At 39.2% G+C, this 24,880-nt stretch overlaps 1 long non-coding RNA gene across 2 annotated transcripts; it reads right to left on the reverse strand.

The window, feature by feature from the left end:
- Window positions 1-1,138: 1,138 nt before the first annotated feature.
- Window positions 1,139-22,257, reverse strand: LOC137636302 (uncharacterized). 2 transcript variants are annotated; one of them, XR_011043028.1, is made up of 6 exons: window positions 22,155-22,257; window positions 21,139-21,275; window positions 18,531-18,821; window positions 16,472-16,740; window positions 3,466-3,574; window positions 1,139-1,205 (listed from the first exon to the last, which is right to left on the reverse strand). It is a non-coding gene; the product is annotated as an uncharacterized lncRNA (long non-coding RNA). The 2 variants fall into 2 exon arrangements; XR_011043027.1 differs by lacking the exon at window positions 18,531-18,821.
- Window positions 22,258-24,880: the final 2,623 nt, after the last annotated feature.

Below are 24,880 nucleotides of genomic sequence, written 5' to 3' on the forward strand. Positions count from 1 at the left end.
CCGAGGGAACAACATAAAATTAAGTATTGCGCCCCTCCTTCCCCAGTCGACATCCACGGGAGAAGGGGGGAGCGGAGTAACTGTAATAAAAACATAATTACAATTATTTAAATCAGCTAAGAATATTCACTAATAGTGAGAACCACTGACCCTCCGAAAGGAAGTGTTCCCCATGGAGAAAGCTGAAAAGTTAAAATACAATTATATTTTCACTAAAAATAATTGAGACAAACAATCGGAAGAGCAACCTAACCTGCGCACAGGCAAGGAGCTTCCCCAATAGAACAATGTTGTTGTAAAGGTGAACGACCTCGAGAAGAGAAAGACCGTAGTCATTCTTTGAAAGGCCACATTCCCTTCGCTCAGAAATCCATGTTTCCCATAGGAAAAAGGATAAAGCAAAGACAATAGTTGAATGAAGAGGGTCCAGGCGATGACAATTCCCCTGCGGCGGCCGAGTTAACGGTTATATGCCGACGAGAAGACCGATGGACCAGAGAGGGAGAGGTTGTTCCCCACGAAGTGGAACTGTGCTGACCTTGCTAGTGTACTCAAATGTCGTTGTCGTATATGTATCACACACACAGCACAAACACTGAAAAGGAAACTTATCACATTTCTATACACATATATACATAAACATTAAGAATGTTTTCATATATATACAAGTATAAAAAAAAGTAAGTTAAAAGACAATGGCAGTCCAGAATAGGCGAGGAGGGAGAGGAAACAACCGCTTTCGATCCGAGCCAAAAGTAAAGTGACCAAATCACAGGTGTGTGAACGAGAGTGGTAGCAAGGTAACCCTCCCTAACCCCGTTAACTAGCGGTGTGGGTAGTTAACCCTCGCTAGATTTTAATGGTTTGTCATTTCAGCTCCGCCGAAAGTATAACCCCTAATAAATAGCGTGGTTTGTATTCCAGTTACGGAACAAATGTATTTTTCCCTAACTAATACAAACCTTCTGTTATTTATATAAGGATATATCTTTTATCAAAACAGGGAGCCAATGAAGACTTTTGGTGCAAGGTGGTAACTCTACCCATAGCTTGGGTAGAGGGTGGTACCAGTCACCTGTAAATACTCACAGAGGGGTGAACTAGACACTTATTTAATTGGTCTTAGAGTGGAGGTACCGTCGGCTTTCTTTAAGCGGCAGGCCCCTTCCCGTGTCAGCAATTTTCATGTTGCATGTACCAAAAACCTGAAAAATATAACCCAGTTATCAAATAATTCTTAATTTCTTTGGTTTTATATTAAAGTACTTGTATTGATTAGAACATCAGAATAATAAAGTCTATCATTTGCTGTGTCCTTACTATGAAACCAGAACTAAATGTGAATGGCAAGGCTACTCCCACAATGTTTGGTACTGAAAAAAAATTTGCTCTGGGAGGAAAATCTTAAACAGTAAGGAGAGAAAAACATACAATACTTCATTCAAATAAACGCTATAAGAGAAAAAAATCTGGGTAAATATAGGACACTTTAATTTCTACCTAAATACCAAACCATATACTTTTTCCACTCGCTTCCCTTTTTTTTTTCTTTCGCACTTCCAACCGTGATTGGGGCACACCACTCTATTATAAGCTTTATGGGGGACCCCAGTGGGGAAACCAGGGTTTTTAGGTGTGAGAAATGTCCAAAATGAGTGATTTGCAGTAATGATAGTCATAAATGCATAATAAACACAATGTAGTTGGAGATATACGGATTACGTAAGTGGCTGGAAATTAGAACATTCATCTGATTCACTTTCCATCCTTCTAATGGTTTGGGCTCCACCGTGGCTAGCTATGCTCGCAAAATTAACATTGCATCACTATTCCCAAGTTCTGGCAGACGTACCGTGCATGTGTATGCAAGCATCGTGGGTCATTATTTCAGGATTGATTGATTGATTTAAAGTTTTCAGGCATCCTGACATCTAAGGTCATTGATGCCGGTAACACTTAATTTATGTATACAAAAATAAAAAATAAAATAAAATAAAAAAAAGTATAAATCATAAAAGTTGAATGTCATAAAAGTTAGACAGTTTTCAGATGACCTGCTTCTGAAATAAATCTAAAAATGCCACTTGCATAGGACACATCATGTCCAAGAATCTTGGCAAGGATGAACCTGCCACCCTCACCTTGAGCCTCAAACAAATATCTATTCCTTAAGTTGTTATAATTGGGGCATTCGGTCAACAAATGCCTCACTGTTAGAGGTACTAAACAGTCGTCACAATACGGTTGGTGTTGGCCCTTCAGCAGAAACTCGTGTGTCAACCGAGTGTGACCAATACCGAGACGACAAAGAGACGTATCCCATTTTCGGGGCATCATAATATACCTCCAAGGAGATATGACATTTGTTACACCTCTCATTTTATTGCCATCTAGGCTATCCCATTGCTGTTGCCATTCATTGCAAAGCAATTTCTTGATGTTAGGTAAGAAATCATTACAGGGAATGGGTTACCTTCTTGGCAGCAACTCGGATGCAGCCTTCTTAGCCAGTGAATCTGCCTTCTCATTCCCACACACACCTACATGTGCTGGAACCCAACAAAATTGAACTGTTATACCTCTCTGTCCAATAATAAAAAGCCATTCTAAAATCTTTAAAACTAGACGGTTGCTAGAATTAAAAACTTCTAGAGCTTGAAGGACACTCCTTGCATCACTAAAAATTGTAAAATTACCCTCCTTCTCCAACGCTATTTTCTCAATAACGTTTAATATGCCATACAGTTCGGCAGTAAATATGGAAGCTCTTACAGGAGGTGCACCTCTACAATTAAAACCATTACTATGTACTCCAAATCCAACGCCAGCATCAGAATTGGAGCCATCAGTATAGATAAAAGTTGATCCTCTATGTTCTTTAACATGTTCATTAAAAAGAGACCTGGCTTCTAGGTCTGGCATATTCTTCTTAACTCCAATAAGTATTTACAAAAAGATATCTCTGGTAATTTCCATGGAGGCGTTGATGATACCTTGAATGGAAGTACCTTACTTCTAATTATATCCAGACTATTTAAAAATCATTTCACCCGAAAGCCATAAGGTTGAGGAGATTTTGGGTGCAACTCAAAGTATGATGAGTGTCTTACAAGGCTTGCAGTCTGAAAGGCAAGAGAGTTAGGGAGTCTTTGCAATCTAAACCAATACCGAAGAATAGAAGACATCCGGTAAAGGTCTAGAGGTAACTCTCCAGCATCAACAAGGAGACTTGGGATAGGTGATGTTCTAAATGCTCCCGTGGACAATCTAATACCTGCATGATGTATTGAATCTAATATTTTCAACCGGCTTGGGGTGGCTGAAGAATATATTTCACATCCATAACTAATTTTGGAAAAAATCAACGCCTCGTATAATTTCAAAATAGTATTGCGGTCTGCCCCAAAAATAAATGGAACACTGCCTTTACTTATATTAAGAATAAAACACATTTACACTACTTACCAGGAGATATTGAAATTCTGATGAACTGCAAACTGTTACAGCACTCAAATTCAAAGCTGTCCATATTCAAGGCCATATAATTTGGCTCTCCTCAAATCTAGCCAAAGTTCTGTGGATAAAAAGGAATACATAAATCTATGCTCATGTATAAAGTAAAGTCCAAAATCAAATAAGGTAAAAAAATAATAATACAAAACGAGTCCAGTAAATAGACACTACACAGGTTAGAAAATATTACAAAACACTTTACGCGTTTATAATGATTACGAAAACAATTAGGAAAACTCGCACATTTTCAAGTAATTTGCTTTTTTCTTTACAAACCCGAGTATTATAATAGGAGTGTATTATAGTAGGACACATCATTTCCAAAAATCTTGGCAAGGATGAACCTGCCACCCTCACCTCAAGCCTCAAACAAATATCTATTCCTTAAGTTGTTATAATTGGGGCATTCGGTCAACAAATGCCTCACTGTTAGAGGTACTAAACAGTCGTCACAATACGGTTGGTGTTGGCCCTTCAGCAGAAACTTGTGTGTCAACCGAGTGTGACCAATACCGAGACGACAAAGAGACGTCTCCCATTTTCGGAGCATCATAATATACCTGCAAGGAGATATGACATTTGTTACACCTCTCATTTTATTCCCATTTAGGCTATCCCATTGCTGTTACCATTTATTGTAAACCAATTTCTTGATGTCAGGTAAGAAATCATTACAGGGAATGGGATACCTTCTTGGCAGCAACTCGGATGCAGCCTTCTTAGCCAGTGAATCTGCCTTCTCATTCCCAGACACACCTACATTGTAAGGGCTTTTGTTTGAAAGGTCTAACTTTAATTCTTTCATTTACAATATCGATGTGAAAAGGCACATCAGCATCCTGGAAAGTAAGGATAATCATTGACGTCCCAGGAATCTTGTGCACTTTCCACACTGTTAACGGGTACATGGCTAGTATTTCTTCTATAAATTCTGACAGATCATTATTGAAGACTACTTCCCTTCTGTAACTAAAGTTTAGGTGGGGTTTGACATCTAACATATGCTCATCACTGCTTGTCTTAAGGTTAGACAGTATTACTGATTGCGTGTATGATTTTGCATGGATTAGGAAGCTATTTTTCCCAAAGCGAGATATATCACCTGGTGCAATGGTTCCTACCTTTTCTGAATTAGTTTGCTAATTTTAAAACAATTCCCATTACTCCCTTTAGGCTCGGCAACAAGTGGCTTGTTGGTTTTGGCTTTCTTTGGGGGAGCATAGTTAAATCGATATCTTTCTCAAACCAGTCAGCAGGTATATATACATCCAAACTGTTTGGTATCTTATCACATAGGGCACCCATGACATTAAATTATTAATTTTGATATCATTGATGTTACATATTGCATTGAATGCTTCTTCATGATTATTCTAAGTTATCCATGAATGCCATTTTTCATTTTCAAGTTTCATTCTAATTTCTTTTATCACTCCATAGCATCTGAATGCTTTATTGAAATTTGGGTAACAAGAAGGATTGTAAGTTTCCCTTTATTACCCAATTAAATTGGTTTTAAAACATTGGTAGAGGGGTCCTTTTTTGTTCCTAGGTCGTCAACAGAATTTTCCTTAATTGAATTAGCAGTGGTCGTCAACAGTGCCCGGGGAAAGTCAGCGTATCCAGGGGATGGGGGTTCGTTACTTATCCATTAGACGAGAGAGAAAAGGGTTAGTTTGATGTACCTGCTCGAAAATATTAGGCCATCACACGTCAGAAAGGAAATTTGCACTCTCCACTATCGGCACAATGAGAGTATACTTCCCAGATGGTCCACTCCATACTCCATACCCTACCCGAAGGATAGCATCAAAACAGATATAGAGGCACAGGTGTAAGCTGAACCCGCCTGATAGGACTGAGACCAAGAAACTATGGAATCATCCTCCCCATATCTGTAACGACGGGCTTCCGGCCAAAAGCTGAGAGTCCTACACCAAGCATTGGATCCCCCTGGATTCCGAAGACCCAACACTTGAGAATAATTCCGCCAAAAAGGTCCAAACCATCTTCGGGATGGCTGAGATCATCCAATACTCTCACATATAGCTCTGAATGCAAATACCTCCCAACCACTACACCTTCTCCAATTCATCAAAGCAGGGCAGCAATAACAAATGTAAAAACATCCATGCCAGCGGCTATAATGGCTGTAGAAACATCCAAGCCAAAAGAAAAAGAAAAATCAATAAATACATATATACATATATAAGGGAAATTTTTCTCGTGGAGTTGGTAAAGCAACAAGAAAAAGTTTATAAAATTAGGAGAAGGTCGAATTAATATTGAAAGAAAAAGATGAAAGAGAAATTTAGATTCGAAATGGAGGAGCAATTTTCCCAAGTTCAAGAGCCCTCTTGCCCCTCACCAAGTTTCAGCATGGGAATGAAATGCTGTGCTGAAGCTCACCGACTTCATCAAGGCATTCTCTCATTAAGAGGGCTCCTGGCTTTAGAATTAATAGCACATGAATTCCAGGAAGTTTCAATAAAATAATGGCACATTCAAAATCAACAGATTTTTAAAGACAAATACCCAATTTTCTTACAAATAAAATGGTAACAATAAATTTTGACAATTAGTATCCCTTTCCAGTAATAAGGGTGAAGACACCCAAGGGTAACCAATACATAGAGGTTTGTGAACAGACCAATTATAAATGCTTCACATTTAGACAAATCATTGATTTGGAACAATCTTTTGTAATGAGTGTGAAGTAGCATAACTTCATACTTGCCGGTCTTAAGACCACACTAGATACCCTATAACTTTTAATTGAATGAAGGCAATGAGTTTACATAGAAATTAAAAGACAACTGAACTCTAAATGCGGTGCTTAAGAAAAAAAAAAATTATCAAGCCAATGTCTATTTAAAATTCCACATAGGGTGATAAGAAAATTTCTACCATATTTGTTAACTGGGTAAAGATGCTTAAATTCTTCTTGATGCATAATCTTGAAATTTACTTCAAATCTTGAGTCAGATCAACTTGAATAAGACGTACTGTATTGCCGACAGTGAAGAATTACCTGTAGAAATAAATTAAGTATTAAAAACATTGACCTTTTTTGTTCACTCAATATCAAATTCACTTATTACTAAGCGAAAAACCAGATTTTACTACAACATTTAAAGACACGAGAATAAATACTAAAAAAATCCTAAATATATCTACAAATGAATGAATAATTACATACATACATACACTAAGGCACTTAACCCAATCTTGGGGGGTAGCCAACATCAAACAAATGAAACAAAAAAGGGGACATCTCCTCTCTATGCTCCTCCCAGCCTGACAAGGGACTCAATCGAGTTTGGCTGGTACTGCTAGGGTGGCACAGCCCACCCTCCCACACAATGAATAATTAGTAATTAAAAATTGAAAAACAATGGCAGTTACAATTTCATTAAACTGAAAGACGAAAAGGCCAAATGGAAAAAAAAAAATACATTCAATGGAGCCTTTGTAGGATGACGGCCAGATCCGTTTTCCTTCATAGAAAATGGGAATATTATAAAGTGGGGTGGACTGTGGCCGTCTTTCTAAAATCAAGTTCGTAGAAAACTGGAATTTTCTGAACTGTGGCCGTCGTTCTAAAAACGATTTTGACGGGAGAAGCTAACTTAAAAAACCCACCTAACCTATGCTAAAAGCCGTATCCTTACCCAGGGGGGGCTTCGCCCCCCCGGACCCCCCTTTACCTACTACGGGAGCGAGAAGATTCGTGGCCGGAGTAAGAACTCGAGCCACAAATTTTCAGGTAATTTAGGGTTTTCGGCAAAAAACATAAAAGTGTGCGTTTTAAGCACATATTTAAGATCCGTAGACCATTTCCAAACGTTTTTATTCTATACAAGATAACAGTCGGAGCGATAATAAGCAAATTAGGACGCTTGGCCGTAGCGCTACAAACTACCCCATTCAATACTTGACGACTTTCAACAACACACCTCGACAGGATTTCAATTGGATATATAGAATCTAGCCCATATGAAGTACAAAGAGGCAAGACAGCAGGGTGGGAGAAAGCAAGCTGTTATAATAGTCAAGTAGAAGAGCCTAGAGTCCGACAGCAAAAAAGACAAACTAAATTAAGGCACAGCAGCTTTCAAAAGCAAGTAAAATGAAGGGACTCGATAGTTGATGCTGAAATTTATCAATAAAACTACAGTTAACCCTTTTACCCCCAGTCTATTTGGAAATTTCCAACCCTTAACCCGCAAGGGGTTATTTTTTCCCCCAGCACATTTTGCAGTATATTTTTAAATTGCCCTAACAGCCTTAATTTTTGTCATAGAGAGGTCAGGTTGGTCTCATTCTCTTGGAAAATGCCAGAATTTTCTCAAAAATTTTTCAAAAATATGAAAAAAATATTTTTATAGCATTTTTTTGCAAGGACGTACCGGTATGTCCATGGGGGTAAAGGGATGAGTTTTGTGAAACATACCAGTACGTCCTTTGGGGTAAAAGGGTTAAGCAAATCATCTCTCTAATTCTATTATCTGTGACTATATACTGGCTGCTGGAAGATACCCAGTACAGTATCATAAAATACTCCTCACTAAACCACCCAATATAAATTGCTTGTTGAATGATCTCCAAGTTCTTATCTAGCCATCTACGTATTGTGCGCAGAAGGAGCAAATGGATGCCTCAAGTAGTCACTTCAAAACAATGCTGTCAACACTTGCAGTACTGTACTTCAGTACTAAACAATGCTGTCAACACTTGCAGTACTGTACTTCAGTACTAAACAATGCTGTCAACACTTGCAGTACTGTTTGTTACCTATGCACTGCAGTAAAGGTTACAGTACTATCTACGTATTGTGCGCAGAAGGAGCAAATGGATGCCTCAAGTAGTCACTTCAAAATAATGCTGTCAACACTTGCAGTACTGTACTTCAGTACTAAACAATGCTGTCAACACTTGCAGTACTGTACTTCAGTACTGTTTGTTACCTATGCACTGCAGTAAAGGTTACAGTACTATACAGTCTGAGTACCTTTAGCCACACTTTGCGTTGTCCAAACCTGATGAAAATTCACATGTTCAGCAATTGGCATTTAGTAAATCCATTAATAACCAACATGAAAACACAAAATGACAGACTAGGTTAGGTTATGAGATAATGGGTTTGTGTGCACTGAAGGCAGAAATTTCAGAACACGACTGAATTATGACAACGTTTACACCTCCAAAAACCCCTCGGTTTAACTTCCTTTCTTACAATTACGTTTTACACCATCAATTGCAGTAATTGTGTCATTATTTGTACCCAATCTGGCTACTCCGAGGACATGAAAGTGCCGTAACGGCGCCCTTCACGGCCTGCAAAAAGTGGCATGGTTGGACCTCACGGGTAGGAACACCTGAAAAAGAAAGAGAGAAAAGAAATTAGTTCCAGCTAGCTTAGGTTAACGGGAGAGTGAGACACATCTACACTCTACTGAGCCAAAATAAAAAGTGACCGAGTCACCAGTGCTGGGGGGAGCAGTGGGTGAACACACCCCCGCTAACTACCGGGTTACTTAAACCCTGGTTAACTTTAGTTTTGACTAGTTTTCACCTCAGCCGAAATAACAATGCTAGGTTGAAGAGTGGAAAGTTTGTATTCAGAGTCAGGACAACTATTCATAATAAAACCTGCCAGAAAAACATCTACAGCTAAAAACAAAAGTCACTGAAAATGACAAATTCATAGATAATTTGTATTTTTCCCTAACTAATACAGACCCTGAGTTATTCATGTGGATTATCTTTCAGCATAGCTGAAAGGTAGCCATTAGATTTCAACTGCGAGGTGGCAACCCTGCCTACCCACTCGAGGGTGGCTGGGGGGAACTACAGCAGCTCCAGTTGACATAGATGATAACCTCTGGGGTAAGGGAACACGTTCCTTCAGACATGAAGAAAGGTCCGGACTAATAGGTACGTTCGCGGACCTATTAAGAGAGCGCAGAAGAGGACCAAGACGCAAGACCTTAAGTAGCTTCTCCTTTGACGGGGAACGCATCAACCCAAAGGAGGGCCAGAGCAGACAAACAGCGTCGTCTGAGAGGGACTTCCCTGCGGATGAATCCCTCACTGCCTCTCTAGGGGAGACAACGGGAGGAGACCCCAAACGAACTCCTCCCAAACGAAGTTGTCCCAGCGTTGCCAGGCCGCCACTCGTACTCGACTTCTTCCCCTACGAGTATTACCTCAAACGGAGAGAATCCATTTTAAACTTCTTTTTCTTCTGCCTACCAAACCTCAGCCACTGGGAGGGCGAACACTTCCAGCACACACAAGGAGATTCCTTCTAATACGAGTGACCTCGGCACGAAGGACAGAGATTGTGGATCTGGCTACTCCGAGGACATGAAGGTGCCGCAACGGCGCCCGTCACGCCCTGGACAAAGTGGCGTGGTTGGACCTCACAGGCAGGCTCTCCTGAAACAGAAAAAGAGAAAAGAAATTTATTCCAGTCAGTTTAGGTTAACAAGCAATGACGTAGGGATCACCATGTACCATAGATCGTACTCTGAAATGAGAAATAATAAATATTTCTATAAAATAACTTTAAATAAATTAAAAACAAAATGGTGGTAGCTAGACCACAATTAGAAAGATTAATTTTTCTGGTTTAAGTTCTGAAAAGAAAATGTAAAAAAAATAATTATAAGGTTTTCTGAAAAAGATAAAAAATTCTACAAGCAAAAATTACATATAAAGATGACTCTGATGACGACGAAGACTTAGACGAACTCAATGACGAAGACTTTGACGAATGCTTCAATATGAAGATAAAATTAACTCTGATAACTTCAACGACGACCTTGTTCGTAGTATGCATTTTGCAATCCATCCATAAGAGCTAGTTGTTACACCTTGAGTCAAACCACATGGTTCTATAAAGTGGGAGGAATAAATGTGGTTGAGGAATGATGTTGGTGTTTGTAAAACACTAGCATTCCAAGAAGGCAAACCTCTTCCTTAACACTAGGAGATATTGAAATATCCCTGCCAGAGATATTTTTCTCCTTTTGTTCCTACTTTAACCCTCCACTAGAGTAGGAGACTCATCTTCTTGCAAGCACAGATAGTGGAGTTTGTGTGCTAAAACCACACATCTTCTGGCAGGTCACATCATAGTGGCAATTGTGCTTGAATCAGACATCATCTAGCAGATCACATTATAGTTTACACTTTTCTAGTCATGACTGGGAGATTCCAGGACCTCCTAAGAATGCAGTGCAAAATATTTGGGTTAAAACTCCCTATTCTTCATTTTATAGATAGCCCTTTTCTTAAAACCTTTTAAGAGCTTTGGAACACTAATTGCAAGATTCTGCAATGTCTTCTGGGAAAGTTTATCGCAGGTACTCCTAATACCTCACGGTACGTCTGCAACTGGTTAAATCACTTGCATGATAACCTTAGGTCAGGGTTCCATTATGTTCGTTTCTCACGTTCCTCAGGAGTCTTAGTCCTTCCTGGCAAGGATTCTCGTCCTAAATCCCAGGGTAAACAGAGTGGGAACGCGGAGTAGCTTACAGGCGTTTCCCGATGTTCCGAACGGAATAAGGTGAGTGATGGCGAAAACCTTTTAGAAAATATCCTTTCCAACATGCAATGATGCTGGGATTACCATGTACAGTAGATCCTATTCTGAAATGAGAAGTAACACATATTTCTTATATAAAGTTTAATAAATTAAAAAAACAAGTGGTGGTAGCTAAAAAAATTAGGAAGATTCAATTTTTCCTGATTAAGTTCTGAAAAAAAAAATGTAAAAAAAAATTATAAGATTTCCTGAAAAAGATATAAATTCTAAATGCAAAAATCAAATATGAAGACGACTCTGATGATTACGACGAAGACAACTAAGACTTCGAATATAACAACATCAATGACGATCTTGTTTGTAGCATGCATTTTGAAATGCATCCACCAAGAAGAGAAACTTGATGCACCTTTAGTCGAACCACATGATCCTATAAAATGGGAGGAATAAATGTGGTTGAGGAATGAAGTTGGTGTTTGTGAAACACTAGCATTCCACGAAGTTGGTGTTGATAAAACACTAGCATTCCACGAAGTTGGTGTTTGTAAAACACTAGCATTCCATGAAGGCAAACCTCTTCCTTCCCACTAGGTGATGTTGAAATATCCCACCCGGAGATATTTTTCTCCTTTTGTTCCTACTCTAACCCTCAACTAGAGTAGGAGACTCATCTTCTTGCAAGCACAGATAGTGGAGTTTGTGTGCTAAAATCACACATCACATCATATTGGCAATTGTGTGCTTGAATCAGACATCTTCTAGCAGATCACATTATAGTTTACACTTTCCTAGTCAAGTCTGTGAGATTCCAGGACCGCCTAAGAATGCAGTGCAAAATATTTGGGTTAAAACTCCCTATTCTTTATTTTATAGATAGCCCTAATCTTAAAACCTTTCAAGAGCTTTGGAACACTAATTGCAAGATTCTGCAATGTCTTCTGGGAAAGTTTATCGCAGGTAATCCTAATACCTCACGGTACGTCTGAAACTGGTTAATCACTTGCAGAACGACCTTACAGGGTTCCATAACGTTCGTTTCTCACGTTCCTCAGGAGTCTTGTCCTTCCTGGCGAGGATTCTCGACCTAAATCAGAGGGTAAACAGAGTGGGAACGGGGAGTAGCTTACAGGCGTTTCCCGATGTTCCGAATGGAATAAGTCGAGTGATGGCGAAAACCTTCATAAAATATCCTTTCCAACATGCGATGATGCTGGGATCACCATGTACAGTAGATCGTACTCTGAAATGAGAAGTAACACATATTTCTTATATAAAGTTTAATAAATCAAAAAAACAAGTGGTGGTAGCTAAAACAATTAGATAGATGAAATTTTTCCGGATTAAGTTCTGAAAAAAATGTAAAAAAAAAAATTATAAGATTTCCTGAAAAAGATATAAATTCTAAATGCAAAAATCAAATATGAAGACGACGACTGATGATTACGACGAAGACAACTAAGACTTCGAATATAACAACATCAATGACGATCTTGTTTGTAGCATGCATTTTGAAATGCATCCACCAAGAAGAGAAACTTGATGCACCTTTAGTCGAACCACATGATCCTATAAAATGGGAGGAATAAATGTGGTTGAGGAATGAAGTTGGTGTTTGTGAAACACTAGCATTCCACGAAGTTGGTGTTGATAAAACACTAGCATTCCACGAAGTTGGTGTTTGTAAAACACTAGCATTCCATGAAGGCAAACCTCTTCCTTCCCACTAGGTGATGTTGAAATATCCCACCCGGAGATATTTTTCTCCTTTTGTTCCTACTCTAACCCTCAACTAGAGTAGGAGACTCATCTTCTTGCAAGCACAGATAGTGGAGTTTGTGTGCTAAAATCACACATCACATCATATTGGCAATTGTGTGCTTGAATCAGACATCTTCTAGCAGATCACATTATAGTTTACACTTTCCTAGTCAAGTCTGTGAGATTCCAGGACCGCCTAAGAGTGCAGTGCAAAATATTTGGGTTAAAACTCCCTATTCTTTATTTTATAGATAGCTCTAATCTTAAAACCTTTCAAGAGCTTTGGAACACTAATTGCAAGATTCTGCAATGTCTTCTGGGAAAGTTTATCGCAGGTAATCCTAATACCTCACGGTACGTCTGAAACTGGTTAATCACTTGCAGAACGACCTTACAGGGTTCCATAACGTTCGTTTCTCACGTTCCTCAGGAGTCTTGTCCTTCCTGGCGAGGATTCTCGACCTAAATCAGAGGGTAAACAGAGTGGGAACGGGGAGTAGCTTACAGGCGTTTCCCGATGTTCCGAATGGAATAAGTTGAGTGATGGCGAAAACCTTCATATAATATCCTTTCCAACATGCGATGATGCTGGGATCACCATGTACAGTAGATCGTACTCTGAAATGAGAAGTAACACATATTTCTTATATAAAGTTTAATAAATTAAAAAAACAAGTGGTGGTAGCTAAAACAATTAGATAGATGAAATTTTTCCGGATTAAGTTCTGAAAAAAATGTAAAAAAAAAAATTATAAGATTTCCTGAAAGATATAAAATTCTACATGCAAAAATTACATATGAAGACGACTCTGATGATAACGACGAAGACTTAGACGAACTCAATGACGATGACTTTGACGACGACCTTGTTTGTAGCATGCATTTTGAAATCCATCCTTAAGAGCTAGTTGTTACACCTTGTGTCAAACCACATGGTTCTATAAAATGGGAGGAATAAATGTGGTTGAGGAATGATGTTGGTTTGTGAAACACTAGCATTCCATGAAGGCAAACCTCTTCCTTCCCACTAGGTCATATTGAAATATCCCTGCCAGAGATATTTTTCTCCTTTTGTTCCTACTCTAACCCTCAACTAGAGTAGGAGACTCATCTTCTTGCAAGCACAGACAGTGGAGTTTGTGTGCTAAAACCACACATCTTCACATCATATTGGCAATTGTGTGCTTAAAACAGACATCTTCTAGCAGATCACATTATAGTTTACACTTTTCTAGTCATGACTGAGATTTCAGGACCTCCTAAGAATGCAGTGGAAAATATTTGGGTTAAAACTCCCTATTCTTCATTTTATAGATAGCCCTTTTCTTAAAACCTTTTAAGAGCTTTGGAACACTAAATTGCAAGATTCTGCAATGTCTTCTGGGAGAGTTTATCGCTGGTACTCCTAATACCTCACGGTACGTCTGCAACTGGTTAAATCACTTGCATGATAACCTTAGGTCAGGGTTCCATTATGTTCGTTTCTCACGTTCCTCAGGAGTCTTAGTCCTTCCTGGCAAGGATTCTCGTCCTAAATCCCATGGTAAACAGAGTGGGAACGCGGAGTAGCTTACAGGCGTTTCCCGATGTTCCGAACGGAATAAGGTGAGTGATGGCGAAAACCTTTTAGAAAATATCCTTTCCAACATGCAATGATGCTGGGATTACCATGTACAGTAGATCCTATTCTGAAATGAGAAGTAACACATATTTCTTATATAAAGTTTAATAAATTAAAAAAACAAGTGGTGGTAGCTAAAAAAATTAGGAAGATTCAATTTTTCCTGATTAAGTTCTGAAAAAAAAAATGTAAAAAAAAATATGATTTCCTGAAAAAGATATAAAATTCTACATGCAAAAATTACATATGAAGACGACTCTGATGATAACAACAGCAATGTCACTGTCCCTTGGTCCTGCCATTCATGAGCTACCTTAAAAATAAAATAGAATAAAAAAACCTGGCAAGACTTACCTCACAATATTGAGAGACCAACTAGTGACACACCTTAAAGCATAGATTAGTACTAACCCAATTAAAAAACCTTTGATTAAAGTTTAGAGTTGATAAAATCATGATAAACACCAAATAAAGCATTTTATGTTTAATCAAAAAGGTAAGTATTACACCAGCTTGTCAGCCGTTGTAAACAACACAGTTAACAAAATATGACAAATTCGTAGATAATTTGTATTTTTCCCTAATACAAACCTGTAGTTATCTATATATGGCTGTCTATATCTTGGGCAAAGACGATAGGTAGGTGCCAATTAGACTTTAGGAGCCAGGTGGCAACTTTACCCATAGCTTGGGTAGGGGGTAGCCAGTGGTACACAAAACCATCCCATCCGACGACAGGATAACCACGCTGAGAAAGGTCGTAAGATCTTTTTTCAAGACGACAAGAAATCCCAGCCCAAAAGTGGCTACGTCTCCTCACAAACCTTTCATTCCTGGCCAGTCTAGTTCCTAACGGCCGCCTTAACATTTCATCTCTCCAGTGACACTGAGTCCAATTGCAATCAGGCATTTGATTCCCCACACATTCTGATCCCAATGGGACCAGAAAAATAGACAGACCTCAAGTGGTGGGTGGCAGATGAGAATCTACGGAGGGTTATATATCTTCTCGTCCTCCCCCCGCACTTGATGCTGTTTTTCGACGCATTGAAAGAAGGGAGGGGCACCAACGTGCTGCAACCCAACACGACCTCAGGTCTCTTGTCAGAGTCAAAAAAGGACCTTCGCATAAATCTCTCAAAGCATATAAGTAAGAATATGAGCCCCTCCGTATTTCTATACCACCACCACCCCATAAAACACACACACCATTCCACTTCTGGAGTACTACAAAATATGGATTGTCACTCTACTGGACTTTTTCTACATTTGAACATGACAATTCGTTTTCTGACACTTTGGTTTTATCAGTTTCTTACAACCGAGGAGTAATCTTGTATGGCCCACCAGACTTCGGGTTTGACCGAGGCAGGTTCTGTTCCCCCTCATCACTAAAACATTTCACGAGCCACTCAACTCTCCCTTCAATACCCGTTGACAATGGCCCCACACGCACAAAAAATATGAACCAGTTATTAAATAAATCTTTATTATTTTTTCCATTTTAGTACCTATATTGGTTAGAAAAATGGATCCAATTGTCGTTTTAGGAAATAAAACCGTATTTGGGGAACAGCACCTCAAAATAAAAAGGATCACCAGGTCCTCGTTGAGTTTTTATTTTTGTCAGAAATTGTGTAGTTTCTGCATTGACTACTAAATTCAATAACTTATAAACTAGGTTAAGACTTTCAAAAGCAAATAACTCAAAAATACTTGGCAATTACTGCAAACATCTAATGAAAGCAAAGAGCGTGAAAAATTTAGATATAAAAAAAACCTGAAATAGAAAATAAGTTTGGTGATGCGTAGTATCGGCTAAAAAAAAAAAAAAAGTCTCAAACTTCCATCATTTTCATTAGGCAAAATATTTCTACCACAAATAATCACAGATATTTCATTTACCTAAACATGATAAAACAATAAGTTACATCATTGAATGTGTGTTTTGCACCCAAAACTTTTCTCTAGTATGAATGGCAAGGCTACTGCCAGAATTCTTGGCACTGATAAAAAAAACTTACACTGGGAAGAAAATCTCAACAGCAAGGTTTCTCTGGTATGTCCCTGACTAGGGTTCGAGTCCCACTCTCAAGCCCCTTAGTTTCCTTGTTAGCTGCAACCTCATCATCCTTAGCTAAGGATAGGGGGTTTGGGAGAGCTATAAGTCTATCTGCCGAGTCATCACCAGCCATTACCTGGCCCTCCTTGATTCTTGCTTGGGTGGAGGGGGGCTTGGGGTCAGTCTCTAAGCCAATGTCACTGTCCCTTGGTCCTGCCATTCATGAGCTACCTTAAAAATAAAATAGAATAAAAAAACCTGGCAAGACTTACCTCACAATATTGAGAGACCAACTAGTGCCACACCTTGAAGCATAGATTAGTACTAACCCAATTAAAAAACCTTTGATTAAAGTTTAGAGTTGATAAAATCATGATAAACACCAAGTAAAGCATTTTATGTTGAACCAAAAAGGTAAGTATTACACCAGATTGTCAGTCACTGTATACAACACAGTTAACAAAATATGACAAATTCGTAGATAATTTGTATTTTTCCCTAATAGAAACCTGTAGTTATCTATATATGGCTGTCTATATCTTGGGCAAAGACGATAGGTAGGTGCCAATTAGACTTTAGGAGCCAGGTGGCAACTTTACCCATAGCTTGGGTAGGGGGTAGCCAGTGGTACACAAAACCATCCCATCCGACGACAGGATAACCACGCTGAGAAGGGTCGTAAGATCTTTTTTCAAGACGACAAGAAATCCCAGCCCAAAAGTGGCTACGTCTCCTCACAAACCTTTCATTCCTGGCCAGTCTAGTTCCTAACGGCCGCCTTAACATTTCATCTCTCCAGTGACACAGTGAGTCCAATTGCAATCAGGCATTTGATTCCCCACACATTCTGATCCCAATGGGACCAGAAAAATAGACAGACCTCGAGTGGTGGGTGGCAGATGAGAATCTACGGAGGGTTATATATCTTCTCGTCCTCCCCCCGCACTTGATGCTGTTTTTCGACGCATTGAAAGAAGGGAGGGGCACCAACGTGCTGCAACCCAATACGACCTCAGGTCTCTTGTCAGAGTAAAAAAAGGACCTTCGCTTAAATCTCTCAAAGCATATAAGTAAGAATATGAGCACCTCAGTATTTCTATGCCACCACCACCCCATAAAACACACACACCATTCCACTTCTGGAGTACTACAAAATATGGATTGTCACTCCACTGGACTTTTTCTACATTTGAACATGACAATTCGTTTTCTGACACTTTGGTTTTATCAGTTTCTTATAACTGAGGAGTAATCTTGTATGGCCCACCAGACTTTGGGTTTGAACGAGGCAGGTTCTGTTCCCCCTCATCACTAAAACATTTCACGAGCCACTCAACTCTTCCTTCGATTCCCGTTGACAATGGCCGCCCACGCACAAAAAATATGAACCAGTTATTAAATAAATCTTTATTATTTTTTCCATTTTAGTACCTATATTGGTTAGAAAAATGGATCCAATGGTCGTTTTAGGAAATAAAACCGTATTTGGGGCACAGCACCTCAAAATAAAAAGGATCACCAGGTCCTTGTTGAGTTTTTTTTGTCAGAAATTGTGTAGTTTCTGCATTGACTACTAAATTCAATAACTTATAAACTAGGTTAAGACTTTCAAAAGCAAATAACTCAAAAATACTTGGCAATTACTGCAAACATCTAATGAAAGCAAAGAGCGCGAAAAATTTAGATATAAAAAAAAACCTGAAATAGAAAATAAGTTTGGTGATGCATAGTATTGGCTAAAAGAAAAAAAAAAAAGTCAAAATAATGTTTCAAACATCCATCATGTTCATTAGGCAAAATATTTATACCACAAATAATCACAGATATTTCATTTACCTAAACATGATAAAACAATAAGTTACATCATAAACACTCACCTAACAGCACAACGATAAAAGATCTCAAGTCTGGAAACATCAAATTCTTCACCATTGAATGTGTGTTTTGCACCAAAACCTTTTCTCTAGTATGAATGGCAAGGCTACTGCCAGAATTCTTGGTACTCATAAAAAAAAACTTACACTGGGAAGAAAATCTCAACAGCAAGGTTACTCTGGTAAGCATGTGGTGGTCGATGTGGTAATGTCCCTGACTAGGGTTCGAGTCCCACTCAAGCTCCTTAGTTTCCTTGGCTGCTGCAACCTCACCATCCTTAGCTAAGGATAGGGGGTTTGGGAGAGCTATAAGTCTATCTGCCGAGTCATCACCAGCCATTACCTGGCCCTCCTTGATTCTTGCTTGGGTGGAGGGGGGCTTGGGGTCAGTCTCGAGACCAATGTCACTGTCCCTTGGTTCTGCCATTCATAAGCTACCTTAAAAATAAAATAGAATAAAAAAACCTGGCAAGACTTAACTCACAATATTGAGAGACCAACTAGTGCCACACCTTGAAGCATAGATTACTACCCAATAAAAAACATTTGATTAAAGTTTAAGAGTTGATAAAATCATGATAAACACCAAGTAAAGCATTTTATGTTGAAACCAAAAAGGTAAGTATCACACCAGCTTGTCAGCCGTTGTAAACAACACAGTTAACAAAATATGACAAATTCGTAGATAATTTGTATTTTCCCTAATACAAACCGGTAGTTAACTATATATGGCTGTCTATATCTTGGGAAAAGACGATAGGTAGGTGCCAATTAGACTTTAGGAGCCAGGTGGCAACTTTACCCATAGCTTGGGTAGGGGGTAGCCAGTGGTACACAAAACCATCCCATCCGACGACAGGATAACCACGCTGAGAAAGGTCGTAAGATCTTTTTTCAAGACAAGAAATCCCAGCCCAAAAGTGGCTATGTCTCCTCACAAACCTATCATTCCTGGCCAATCTAGTTCCTAACGGCCGCCTTAACATTTCATCTCTCCAGTGGCACGGTGAGTCCAATTGCAATCAGGCATTTGATTCCCCACACATTCTGATCCCAATGGGACCAGAAAAATAGACAGATCTCGAGTGCTGGGTGGCAGATGAGAATCTACGGAGGGTTATATATCTTCTCGTCCTCCCCCCCACACTTGATGCTGTTTTTCGAGCATTGGAAGAAGGGAGGGGCACCAACGTGCTGCAAGCCAACACGACCTCAGGTCTCTTGTCAGAGTCAAAAAAGGACCTTCGCATAAATCTCTCAAAGCATATAAGTAAGAATATGAGCACCTCAGTATTTCTATGCCACCACCACCCCATAAAACACACACACCATTCCACTTCTGGAGTACTACAAAATATGGATTGTCACTCCACTGGACTTTTTCTACATTTGAACATGACAATTCGTTTTCTGACACTTTGGTTTTATCAGTTTCTTATAACTGAGGAGTAATCTTGTATGGCCTACCTCACTTCGGGTTTGACCGAGGCAGGTTCTGTTCCCCCTCATCACTAAAACATTTCACGAGCCACTCAACTCTTCCTTCGATTCCCGTTGACAATGGCCGCCCACGCACAAAAAATATGAACCAGTTATTAAATAAATCTTTATTATTTTTTCCATTTTAGTACCTATATTGGTTAGAAAAATGGATCCAATGGTCCTTTTAGGAAATAAAACCCTATTTGGGGAACAGCACCTCAAAATAAAAAGGATCACCAGGTCCTTGTTGAGTTTTTATTTTTGTCAGAAATTGTGTAGTTTCTGCATTGACTACTAAATTCAATAACTTATAAACTAGGTTAAGACTTTCAAAAGCAAAGAACTCAAAAATACTTGGCAATTACTGCTAACATCTAATGAAAGCAAAGAGCGTGAAAAATTTAGATATAAAAAAAACCTGAAATAGAAAATAAGTTTGGTGATGCGTAGTATCGGCTAAAAAAAAAAAAAAAGTCTCAAACTTCCATCATGTTCATTAGGCAAAATATTTATACCACAAATAATCACAGATATTTCATTTACCTAAACATGATAAAACAATAAGTTACATCATAAACACTCACCTAACAGCACAACGATACCAAAAGATCTTAAGTCTGATGTGTGTTTTGCACCAAAACCTTTTCTCTAGTATGAATGGCAAGGCTACTGCCAGAATTCTTGGTACTCATAAAAAAAAACTTACACTGGGAAGAAAATCTCAACAGCAAGGTTTCTCTGGTAACCATGTGGTGGTCCATGTGGTAATGTCCCTGACTAGGGTTCGAGTCCCACTCAAGCTCCTTAGTTTCCTAGGCCGCTGCAACCTCACCATCCTTAGCTAAGGATAGGGGGTTTGGGAGAGCTATAAGTCTATCTGCCGAGTCATCACCAGCCATTACCTGGCCCTCCTTGATTCTTGCTTGGGTGGAGGGGGGCTTGGGGTCAGTCTCTAGGCCAATGTCACTGTCCATTGGTCTTGCCATTCATGAGCTACCTTAAAAATAAAATAGAATAAAAAAACCTGGCAAGACTTAACTCACAATATTGAGTCTAACTAGTGCCACACCTTGAAGGATAGATTATTACCCAATTAAAAAACATTTGATTTAAGTTTAGAGTTGATAAACTCATGATAAACACCAAGTAAAGCATTTTATGTTGAACCAAAAAGGAAAGTATTACACCAGCTTGTCAGCCGTTGTATACAACACAGTTAATAAAATATGACAAATTCGTAGATAATTTGTATTTTTCCCTAACTAATACTAACCTGTAGTTATTAATATACGGCTGTATCTTGGGCAAAGCCGATAGGTAGCCGCCAATTAGACTTTTGGAGCGAGGTGGTAACCTTACCCATAGCTTGGGTAGGGGGCAGCTAGTGGTACCTGTCAGCATAAAACAAACCTGAAAAATATGAACCAATTAATAAAAGATTCTTAAATCCTTTTTAGAACTTATATTGGCTAGAACATTGGAATGACAAAGTCTATTAATAGCGGTTTCACCAATATTATCCTATTATGCATAAGATTTTTCATAACTCTGACCATCCTTTACATTCAGATCTCCCTGGACAATTCTATCCTGTTCGTAATACTAGGCAGGCAGTTAATTCTAATAGCCAGGCCTTCTCCATCATGAGGATCAATACTACGCAGTACTCTAGAAGTTTTATTCCAGCTGTTACCAAGTTGTGGAATGATCTTCCTAATCAGGTGGCTGAATCAGTAGAACTTCAAAAGTTCAAAGTTGGAGCAAATGCTTTTTTGTTGACCAGGCAGACATGAGTCTTTTTATAGTTTATTTATGACATATTTGTTTTTGATGTTGTTAATAGTTTATACATGACATGTCTGTTTTGATGTTGTTACTTATTTTAGAATGATTTATTGTTAATTTGTTCTCTTCATTTATTTATTTCCTTACTTCTTTCCTCACTGGGCTATTTTTCCCTGTTGGAGCCCCTGGGCTTATAGCATTTTGCTTTTCCAACTAGGGTTGTAGCTTGGATAGTAATAATAATAATAATAATAATAATAAATGTGAATGACATGGCTACTGCCAAAATGTTTGGTACTGAAAAAAACTTCAGAGACCAAATTACTATTGGAGCAATGAAAAATCACACACTCACAAACACAAGTACCAAACAAAACCTTTGATTAAAGGTTATAGTTTCTAAACACTTAAGTTATGGATTCCATGTTGGAACCGATAAGGCGAATATTACATCAGCTTCTCGCCAGCCATTGTATACAACATGCTTAACAAAATGATATATACCTTTAAAATTTTTTTCAAGGGCATCATCCTTTCCATGTCAGTCCCCCTATGGTGTCTAAGCCTCCTTAGCCTCTTTCCAGCGGCATCAACCAGGAACCTGGAAAATACGAAACAGTTATTAAATAATTCTTAAATCCTTGTTTTATCAATATTGGTTAAACATTAGAATAACCAAGTCTATCAATTTGTGCCGTCACTATTAAACTAGATTTAAATGTTTTTAAATGTTTGAGCGGAGACAACGTTGGGTGCTATAAGAAACATGGTTTTGGGCTAGACACCTCTAAATTAACCATAGCAAGATATTCAAAACCCAATCAATTGTCAAAAGAATTTCATTCAATTGAGAATGTGACAAAAATAACCTAAAGAAAAGAACTTCCTCTACTTTCTACCTCTGCCAACGTCTTCGTTAGCTCTAGTTGTCTCGTCTACATTGTACAAAACTTTCCTTTCTTTACATTCCCTTGCTAAGGGAAGAAGGGGAGGTTAGGTTAGGCTATATAACTTTGATCTTCAATATAAAACGGGATATCTTTGTCGACCCATACCAGACTATCTACAACCGCTCCAAAAATTGATCCTTAAGCCCACATACAATACCGATGGCTATACTTGCTTCAAAGTAATATAAAGACAAGTCTCGTATAATATAAAAAAAAGGGAGCCTTTGTATATCAGCGGCCAGTTCCTCCAATTTGGATTAAAAATTTGACATCAACTATTACATTCCCCCTCCCTTACCTAACCTACAAGCCATGTCATTACCTACTTACCTAATGGGGGACGGGTTGTTTCGCCCCGCCAAACCCCCTTCCGAGGTTAGCGTAATCATATATACAGGCGGCCGCTATAATACATACACCCCTCAAAGAAAATATACTTCATCCAAAACACCTTACATGAGAAAAATATCTGGGTAAATATATGATACTTTAATTTCTAGCAAAATACCAAACCATATATTGTTTCCACTTGCTTCCTTTTTTTAATCTTTAGCATTTCCAACCATAATCTGAGGCTTATCACTCGATTATGGGCTTTATGGGGAACAATGCATGCACAGTAACTCAAAACCTGTCTCCAAAAATTAAACAATGAACTTAGATCTAGAAATATACTTATCTTAATCGAATGACACGCAAGTTATTACGCCCCACTCCCCATTGAAAAAAATTAAGGGTGTAGCTTAGCTAATAATAATAATAAACATTACGCACTCAGTAGAGTGCAGACCTCCGCTGCGGAAGCTCATTTCTCGACCTCTTGCTCCATCTTGACCTAGACCTTTGACCTTGACATTGGTGTGGATTTTCATACACTTTTTATGCACCAAGTTTGAAGCCTCTGTGACACTGATAACCAAACTTACAGCTAATTACGTAAATTGGACATTTTGTTTGACCAAACCTTTAATCATTTCCTGCTTTCTACATAACAGTTGATCCCTGCATGTTTCATTACTACACGATTAAAATTGTGGCCAGGAAGCTGTTCACAAACAAACACACAAAAAGGGGATAAGACGGTAAGACGTAACCACCTTCCAACTTCCTTGGCGGAGGTAAAAATACCAAACCAGCCAGGACTAATTTTGCTAGTAAATAAAAAATTATAAATAAATCCAAAATCTGTAAGTGCCAATTGTTCGGCCACCAGACCTGCTCACAGCAAATGGGAATCCTTCCTAACCGTATCCATCATCTAACACACTTAAAACCATATGTTTATAGTGGTACACCCACTAGACACTTATCGATTCAGTTCTTTGCTTTTTTTTAGGATTGGGGTGACCTGTTTGGTAACGTCATTGACTGGTGATCGCTAGACTGGAGTTAAAAGTCCCGCTCAAACTCTTTAGTTCCTTTAGTAGCTGCAACCTCACCATCCTTGTGAGCTAAGGTTGGGGGAGACTACAGGTCCACCTGCTGTGGCATCAACATCCATTGCCTGGCCCTCCTTGGTATAGTAAGTCTCTAGGGCAATGCTACCATCCCTTGCCTCGGCCGTTCGTGAGCGACCTGTAAAACCTGCGTAAGTCAGTCTCTCGGGCAATGCCACCGTTCCCTGCCTCGGCCGTTCGTGAGCGACCTGTAAAACCTGCGTAAGTCAGTCTCTCGGGCAATGCCACCGTCCCCTGCCTCGGCCGTTCATGAGCGACCTGTAAAACCTGCGTAAGTCAGTCTCTCGGGCAATGCCACCGTCCCCTGCCTCGGCCGTTCATGAGCGACCTTTAAAACCTGCGTAAGTCAGTCTCTCGGGCAATGCCACCGTCCCCTGCCTCGGCCGTTCATGAGCGACCTTTAAAACCTGCGTATGTCAGTCTCTCGGGCAATGCCACCGTCCCCTGCCTCGGCCGTTCATGAGCGACCTTTAAAACCTGCGTAAGTCAGTCTCTCGGGCAATGCCACCGTCCCCTGCCTCGGCCGTTCAAGAGCGCCCTTTAAAACCTGCACAAGTCAGTCTCTCGGGCAATGCCACCGTCCCCTGCCTCGGCCATTCATGAGCGACCTTTAAACCTGGCTCCCCTTACTCGCTATGTACCATCTCCTTGCCCATCTGTACTGGCAAATGATAAGCGCCACACTCCACACGTTAGCCAAGCGGCCACGTATTGTAGCTGACAAATCTTCTGTTACTATACCACCTACACTAACCGATTTCAGTTCATAAATTGGTTTTATTATAGTTTATTACAGGTTACCGTAACCTAGGGGAAAAACTAC

The sequence above is a fragment of the Palaemon carinicauda genome, unplaced genomic scaffold, assembly GCF_036898095.1.
Source record: "Palaemon carinicauda isolate YSFRI2023 unplaced genomic scaffold, ASM3689809v2 scaffold269, whole genome shotgun sequence".
In the NCBI taxonomy this organism is placed as follows: domain Eukaryota; kingdom Metazoa; phylum Arthropoda; class Malacostraca; order Decapoda; family Palaemonidae; genus Palaemon; species Palaemon carinicauda.